This window comes from Hypanus sabinus, chromosome 16 (assembly GCF_030144855.1).
Source record: "Hypanus sabinus isolate sHypSab1 chromosome 16, sHypSab1.hap1, whole genome shotgun sequence".
Taxonomy (NCBI): Eukaryota; Metazoa; Chordata; class Chondrichthyes; order Myliobatiformes; family Dasyatidae; genus Hypanus; species Hypanus sabinus.
In genome coordinates, this window is record NC_082721.1 from 6,500,154 (window position 1) to 6,509,813 (window position 9,660).

Genomic DNA, 9,660 nt, shown 5'->3' on the forward strand with positions numbered 1-9,660 from the left:
TGTCTCTACCAAATGAGGTGTAAGGTGCTCCTTCTCTCCGCTAGTCTGCAGGTCACCCTTGGGCAAGGTGTAGCACCTGTTTAGCCCCCCGATCAGGGTCATGTGAAGCCACGGGAACAGGTGGTGGATGGTCGTATGAGCAGCCGGTGCACATCACAAGTCCTGGTTATATGACCACTGATGCCAGGAAGACAAACTCTGAAGATTACTGGTAATGGCTGGGGTCATCTGTCTTGTAAAGGCACTGACTAGGAAGAAGGCAATGGCACATAATGGACAAATGAGTGAAAAGAGGGGATGTCTTACATGGTGAGGGTTGCCTTTTGAAGATGTCCTTGATGCTGGGGAGGCTAGTGCCCATGATAGAGTTGGTTGAATTTACAACCCTCAGAATAGTGCTCTAATTGAGTTTTTGGAAATTAGTTTAATGGAATAGGAATAGACAAATATACACTTACTCACCTAAGGTAGATAAAGTGGGCAAGGATGAAATATTTTAAAAATAGAGCAGGTTAACTCCTTGGCACAGTTGTATCAAATAACACCAATGTTGCAAGCTGAACATTCATTAATTCCTTTGGGTAAAATGGACTGACAATCTAACCTGGACCCTCAACAACTACTCACTAGTCAAGAAAGCACAGCAGCAGCTACACATTGAGGCGCACAGGGCTCTCTGTCCCCATACTAACAGTTTTTTTATGGGAGCACAATCAGGAATGTTGTGTCTGGCTGCATCATTGTGTGGCACAGAAGATGCAAGGCATTGAACCAAAAGAGCCTACAGATGATCCCTCCCCCCTATTTGTGACTTTACCAGAAGAGTTTCAGACAAACAGCATGAAGCACTGTTGAGGATCCTTACCATCTATCCCACAAACTCTTTGACCTACTACTGATAGGGAGGTGGTACAGGAGCATCAGGACTAGAACTGCCAGACAGCTTCTTCCCTCAGGCTGTGAGACTAACAAATACCCTGCCAGGTCTCGTCACTAGGATTGCGAGCTGTTTACTGTAATGTTTTGTTTCACGTGTTGTGTGTGATATGTTTTGTGGGAGCACTGTAATCCAGGAACATTGTTTTGTTTGGTTATGTATCTATACAATTTGATGATAATACACTTGAACTTGAACTACTCCCTTTATGGCCATGAGTTTCCTGAGATCTAATAAACTTCTGATTTTATTGGGCTCACTTTGAGGAATGATGTCAACCAAGTTACTGGAAACCTGTTACTGCCTTTAAAATAACCAAGTAGCAAGGTTAAAGTCAAAGTTGAGTTTATTGTCGTTTGAACATGTACTTGTGTGGACAGGTGCAATGAAAAACTTACTTGCAGCAACATCACAGACAAATAGCCTCATATTAGTAGAATTCACAAGAAATGTATGAAGGAAACATATATTTTACAAGAAAGACCACAATTAGAACAGTTACAACCATTGGCTCCTGAACCAATGTGGATAACATAGCAAAGCTAAAATGGCACTTGACAGTGACTTCTTCAAGCTCATCTGCAGAAACAGCTTAATTTCTACCTTTAATGTCTCTGTTTCAGTTTCAAGGTGGATTGGGGTTCTGTTGAAGACCCTGACGTAGCACTGCACTCAAACTTTGGTTCTTTGCAGCCATTTTTCGATACCCCAAGGACATGGGCTAGAAGACAAGCATGCCTTCGGAGTTCCAAAGCTTTGAAGTCCTGGGGACAAGCCAATTCTGTCAGTGCCACCAACTGAAGCATCGCAGGAGAAAATGGATCAGGAATAGCATATCAGCTGTGTACTCAGTGAATTGCACTCTCTCTCTCTCGTTGGTGGGAGCGAGTTTGTTGCTGATTCTCAAGTCAAAAAACTTGGGGGGGAGAAGTGCAATGTGGCAGACTTTAACAGGTAAATCAGCAAGATGTTTTGTTTATGTGTCCCCTCTCGCTGTGAAAGGGTGAAGCTCTCTGTCCCTTTGGAAGGGGAGGGACAGACTGTGGTATGTCAAACTGTCGGGTGAACCACTAGTTTTTGTTGTACTGCAGAACATGGTCTTTGCTATTGCTTGTTTAGTGGGTGGAGGGTGCTGATGCTTTTTCTTGCTGAAATAAGTGGGGAGGGTCCTTGCTTTGTTGCTGCTTGTGTGTGGGAGGGAGGAGTGGGGGGGATTTTGGGGTTCTAATGCTTTTACTGTCACTCATTCTTTGGGACATTTCTGATTTTGTGGATGTCTGTGAAGAACAAGAAACTCAGGTTGTATATTGTGTACATTCTCTGATATTAAATGGAACTATTGAACCTCCACTCTGGACTGATTCCACAACCTACAGACTTACTTTCAAGGTCTCTACACAACATATGTTGTGTGTTATTTATTTATATTATTTGCACAATTTGCCTTCTTAGCACATTGGCTCTTGACATTTTTTGCTTATTTATTATTATTTTTGTTTTTATATTTTCACAGCTTGTTGATTTTTTTTTACACACTGTTTGTTTGTCCGTCCTATTGAGTGCAGCTTTCCATTGATTCTACTGTTTCTCATATTTATTGTGGTCACCCGCAAGAAAGTGAATTTCAGGGCAGTATATGATGACATATGTACTTTGATAACAAACTTACTTTGAACCTGAACATTCGTTGTTTGCCAGTAGTTATGTATAGCTTTTCATAAATTCTATAGTTTTTTTTTACTTTCTGTAAATTCTTGCAAGAAAATGAATCTCAAGGTAGTATATGGTAATATGTTTTGATTTTTTTTTACTATTAAACAAGAGCGACCGCAAAGAATTTGACAGCAATAAACCATCATATACATAACAGATTGTGAATATTCTTTGGATAATGAATAATTTACTTGATCTTTCCATTGTTTCACTGTCCTGATGGGCTATTTTTTGGCCTTATTTTCATTCTTAAGATGTATATCATCTGGCAGCAGCCAATTTTCTCCAAGTGTGCTGACGAGAATAGTAGTGGCTCATCCTACCCAAATGCATTTCAGAATGATCAGTGTCAATCTTCTGGAGCTTCATGTCAAACAAAAGCAAATGTATTCTGAAAATATGATTTATAAACCAAAGATTACTGGACTTATTTTATTTACATATTTAGAGATACTGCACGGATCAGGCCTTTCTAGCCCGACAACCCACCTATTTAACCTAGCCCAATCGCATGACAATTTACAATGACCAATCAGCCTACTAACCAATTTGCCTTTGCAACGTAGGAGGAAACAAGCACTCACAGGAATGTACACTCCCCACAGATTATGTCAAAATTGAACTCCGACACTCCACACTGCAATAGTGCTGCGCTAACCACTGGAAAAAAATTGGTTGCTCCCAGGAATTAAAAAAAAATTGAAGGGTTTCAACCCGGAACATTGACTGCTTATTCCCCTCCATAAATATTACCTGGCCTGTTGAATTCCTCCAGCATTTTGAGTGTGTTGCTCTGGATTTCCAGCATCTGCCTAATCTCTCGTGTCCCGGACTCTTAGATTAGGATGCTGCACCACCCCTCACCTGGTCTCACCTATCAGCTGCCAGCTTGCATTCTACCACCTTCTTATTCTGGCTTCTGCCTCTTTCCTTTACAGTCCTATGAAGGATCTCAACCCAACATTTCTACTGTTTATAATCTCTCCACAGATGCTGCCTAACTCGCTGAACTTCTCCAATAGAGACCCAATTCCATTTGCTAGGGATCTAAAATGCTTGCAAGGTCAAAATTAAAGGTAGAAAGATTACTACTGATTTGGTTCACTGTATGATCAGTGTAACTTTTAATAATACAACCATAAGACATAGGAGCAGAATTAGGCCATTCAGCCCATTCACTTTACCATTCCATCATGGCTGATTAACCCTCTCAACCTCAATGTCCTGCCTTCTTCCCATAATCTTTGATGCTGATTAATTAAGAACCTATTAACCTCCACTTTAAATATACCCAGTGTGTTGCAATGAATTCCATAGATTCACCACTATCTGGCTAAAGAAATTTCTCAAATTTGTTCTAAAGGAGCATCTATTCCGAGGCTGTGCTTGATAAATAAATAGTTAAATAATTTGGCTCTTTTTATTCTGACAGATTGCAACATTTCATCATCTTACCAATGCTTATATGGAGGAAACTGCTATTTGGAAATAGGATTTATAGATTTATCTCTATAAAATGCATGCAGATCCCATTTCTTGACTAAAATTGAAAGCACAATCTTGTCAGAATGCAGAGAGATGTGACTGTAACAGCCTGGTATAATGTGTAGAACTACAAGTTCTGTATTATCTACAACCAGAGGAAGCATGCAAGCTAAAAAAAAGATAGGAACTAAGTCTGATGCCACCAAGGCAGGATATCAGACTGCAAAAAATCATTTCCTTGCAGAGGAAGCTTGCAATTTGTTCAGTAGGTGTGTGACTAGTCAATGAATCATGCAGGTATGCCAGTATTATAAACAAAAGATGCAGGAAATCCGGAGAAAGACAAAATGCTAGAGGAACACAGCAGGTCAGGCAGCATCTATGGAAAGGAATGGGAGGGGGTGGGGAGAATGAAAAGTGGACAAGCAAAGCGATAGGTGAAATTGGGTGAGTGAGTGGTGGTGGTGGTGGTGGGGGGGCAAATGAGTCCTTTCGAGTCCTTATGAAGAGCCTCAGCTCAAAACATACTGTTTTTTTTAAAAAAGAGATACAACAGGCCTTTCCAGCCCAACGAGCTCCTTGTAGACAGCAGGGAAATTAATCTAGGTGATTGGCGTTGTAAAGCATTATGCTAACTAGTATGGTACAGATGCGCTTTTGCTGAAAAAGAATGTTTTTAAGCACTGTTTTCTGTAAAATGGTCCCGTCTAAATCAAAGCTGGGAACTAGAATTAAAGAACTAGCTGTTCTTTATATTGAAACTTCAATAGGTGGTACAAGAGTTGAGAGCCACAGTTAGCCAAAATACCTGTGGAACCCTGTAAAAGGTATAGGCATGAAGCTCTAGAAGAGGCAGACGCATGATATAATGTACTTCCACTGAACTCCACCCACCTGGTAACAAAACCCTTATCAATGCCAAAATTACCCACAGCTTTGACTATGTAAATGACTACCTAACGAGATTATTGGAATAAACAGGACCATCCCTTACATCCACACCACTATCTGAGCACTGTGCTCTCAAGTTTGCATTTCCCACCTTTAATGCTTCTCTAAAACTTACGCCCTCACTTCTTAGTACTGGCATCTAGTTGTGTTTGTTTTGTGCACACTATTATATATTGGAACATTATAAGTTTTGTTTTGGAAAATCTGTTAATGCACTCACAGCAATTCTTTGTGCCATTTTTGAAATGTTAGGTGCCAATTATTCAACTGCATCCACGTTTCACTAAAGCTTTGTTAACCTGCATGTTTTACTGCCACACGAAAGCATGAAGCTAATTACAACTTCAGAAAATGAACCAGCAATCTGAATCCTGCAACTACAGCTCCATAAAATGTTCTGTCTGCTCATGCAGCCCTCATTCTAAATTTAATTTCATTGCCAACAAACAGTGAACACGTTACTTTCAAAATTGTTTCAGATAATTGCTGCTTAGTGAAAAATAATTGGGCCTTCGGAACACAGAGATCTCCTACAGACAAAAGGAGCATGCTTCTTTGAATAAAACGGAACAACTTGCATTTACTTGACATTAACTGCCAACAGTTATGCATCTACCTCCATGGATTGTTGTCAAAGCAATAAGAACTTGATTGTAATTTAAAAAAACAGTACAAGATAACATGACTTCAAAAGAACAACCAATTTGCAACTAAGGAAATAAGGTGACAGTATGATGCAAATATTTGTTTAAAAATAACTTTTCAAAATCATTAAAATTAAAAACATTCGAGAAAAGGTGTTTTCTTTTTTATATATACATACATACACACACACACACACATATATATATAAAATATTATCTCTCTCTCTGTTTGGAGAAGCAACACTACATATTCCATTTGGGAAGATTCCAACCTCATAGTATAAACATCCATTTGCCTAACTTCCAGTAATTCTCCACCCACCTCCTCATTTCATTCCCCATTCTTACTTCTTCTGCGGCTATATTTCATTAGGAGTTTCTGGAGATCTGGTTCATCACCAAAAAACCCTCAAAAACTTGTGTAGATGTACCATGGACAGCATTCAATCTGGCTGCATCACCGTCTGGCAAGGGAGGCAAGGGGCTACTGCACAGGATCGAAGTAGCTGCAGGGAGTTGTAAAATTAGTCAGCTCCATCATGGGTACCAGTCTTGGTAGCATTCAAGACCTCTTCAAGGAGCAGTGCCTCAGAAAGGTGACATCCATCATTAAAGCCCTCCACCACCCAGGCAATGCCCTCTTCTCCTTACCACGAGGAGGTACAGAAGCCTGGAGGCACACACTCAACAATTCAGGAACAGTTTCTTCCCCTTTGGCATCCGATGTATAAATGAGCATTAAACCCACAAACAGCACCTATTTTTTTTATTTCTGTTTTTGCACTCATGTTAATTTAACATATATACTTAACTGTAATTCAGTTTTTTGTATCATATATTGCACTGTACTGCTGCTGCAAAGTTAATGACATGTCAGTGATATTAAAGCCTGATTCTCTTGCAGATATCCTTCTTCCTTCCTTTTCTCCCATCAGATTACTCCTTCTCCAGTCCTTTACCTTTTCTACCTAGCACCTCCCAGCTTCTTATTTCATCCTCCCCCCCCCCCCAACCTGGCTTCACCTATCACCTTCAAGATCATACTCCTTCCCCTTCTTATTCTCACTTCTTCCTTGTCCTTTCCAGCTCTGATGAAGGATCTCTGCCAAAAACATTGACTGTTTATTCCAATCCATAGATGTTACCTGAGCTGCTCAGTTCCTCCAGTGTTTTGTGTATTACTTTACATTTTAAAAGCTGTTAAATATAGTACGTAACATCTATACAAGCACAAGGAATTTAAAAAAATTGTCACAATGCAATTACATTGATGCTAGAAAGTTTGTGAACCCCATAGAATTTTCTCTATTTCTGCATAAATATCACATAAAATTTGATCAGATCTTCACGGAAGTCCTAAAATTAGACAGAGAATCCAATTAATAAATAAGACAAAGCAGTTCACTTGTCCATTTATTTATTGAGAAAAATGATCCAATATTATGTTTTAATTTGAAAAAGTATGTGAACCTCTGGGGTAATGTCTTCTACAAAAGCTATTTGGAGTCAGGTGCTCCAATCAATGATCAAAATTTTCTGAGGACCTTAGGAAAATTGCAGTGATGCATCAACCTGGAAAAGGATACAAAGCATTTCCAAAGAATGGAGTGTTCATCAGTAACAGTAATGGTCTACAAATGGAGGAAACTCAGTACTATTGCTAATCTCCTTAGGAATGGACACCCCATAAAGATCACACCAAGACCTACAGAAATCTCTAGAACTTGCTAAAGTCTTTGTTCATGTGCCCACTATAAGAAAAACACTGAACAAGAATGGTGTTCGTAAGACACCACAGAGGAAACCACTGCTCTCCAAGAATAAAACATTGCTGCACATCTCAAGTTTGCAAAAGACCACCTGGATATTCTACAACGCCTCTGGGACAACGTTCTGTGGACAGATAAGACAAAAGTTTAACTTTTTGGCAGAAATGTACATTGCTATGTTTGGAGGAAAAATGGCACTGCACACCAACTGTGAAGCATGTGGAAGCAGCATCATAGCTTGTGACTGCTTTGTGCCTCAGGGCCTGGACAGCTTGCAATTGTTGAGAGAACCATGAATTCAAATTTGTATCAAGACATTTTACAGGAGAATGTCAGGGTAGCAGTCCGTCACCTGAAGCTTAATAGAAGTTGAATAATACAAGACAATGATCTGAAAGTCAAAAGTAAATCAACAACAGAATGTTTAGAAAAAAAAGAAAATTCATGTTTTGGAATGGCTAAGTCAAACTCCTGACTTTAATCCTATAGAAATGTTGTGGAAAGACCTGAAGCCAGCAGTTCATGCAAGGAAGCCCATCAACATCCCAGAGTTGAAGCAGTTTTGTAAGGAGGAATGGCCTAAAATTCCTCCAAGCCGATGTGCAGGACCGATCAGTTACCAGAAACTTTTGGTCTAAGTTCTTGCTGTATGGGGGGGGGGGGGGGCACACACTTTTTGCAACAAATACATGTAATATTGGATCATTTTTCTCAATAAATGAATCGTATCTTCATGTTATTTATTTTAATTGGGTTGTCTTTATCTAGTTTTTGGACTTATGTGAAGATCTGATCACATTTTAGGTCGTATTTATACAGAAATAGAGCAAATTCTACGAAGTTCACAAACTTTCTAGCATCACTGTATCTTAACTTCTAAGTATCATAATGCACATCACCAAAATCAAACATAACCTATTTAAGCAAATTTAACACATTTAATAGATTTTAAAATTAATGTGCAAATTGGCTAAAATTATGAAAACTTTTGCTAATCGAGAGAGGTTCTACATGAAGAACAACAAAATAAAAAGCCATGAAGATGGTCAAAGTTCAAATAGATTCATTCAAAAGAATAATCTATTTTCTACAAAGCAGTGAGAATATGGAATTTACCACTATGGGAGTGGTTCATACAAATGGCAGGGAAACATTTAAAATGTGAGACAAACAACAGGCAAAAAGCAAAAATGGCAGGATAAATCAGCAGCATATAGGTGCTGGTTGTGCCAAATGTGGTTTTCTTTATATTCAGTATACCAAAGTTTAAATCTTATACCACAGAATGCTTCGTTAAAAATAGTATTTAATTTTGAACAAATTTTCAGTTCTTGCACATATAGCCCCCATCCCCAAGCTTATGAAGGACAAACATATGGACACTCCCACTTATTAAAAAGATCCCATGATATCAAATTCAAAAGTAAATATACATATATTCCTACAAATTGCAGAACTAGTTTCTGCTCTCTCTCCACTTTTAGTAATTGCTCCTTCTTTTTGGCCTTGTACTTTTAATGTCATTCAATACAATAACACTGAGGTATGGTTACTATTCCAATTATCTTTGTGTATTTTCTAACTCAGGACAAAAACTAAAAACCGAACCTGTTTGTTACTTGCAGTCTGTATATTTCACCCAGTCCAGGGAAACAGCATAAAGATAATAGTAAGAAATGCCTTCATGTCAATTGCTCCTTGTTATCTGGTGTTTGTTCATCAATACAAATGTACTTAATAAACAGCAGCAGCCCCCCTTAATTTATTCCCTGTAGTTTAAAGAAGTGAACTGCATTGGATCAATTGTGAGAATAATATGGCAAGTGCACGTGCAGCCAATAGATCATGCAGTGAACTAACTGCATGCACATTGCCACATTCTCGCAATCAATCCGACATGGTCATAGAGTACCATGCTTTCAGAAACAGCAAGAAGTGACACTTTAAGAGAACTTATTGAAAGATCTTTTGCCTGAACCCAATCAGGTCTATTTCAATCTTCAAAACATTATTTCGCGTTCCCATATACTTTCCTAAAACTTTGTGGCATTTCACTGTTACAAGGAGCATTAAATATATTCAGCTGATGCTTTAGTAATTCATTCGACGACTGCACACACTAAAAAATGTTTTTTTTCTTCCACACACACACCACTTATTG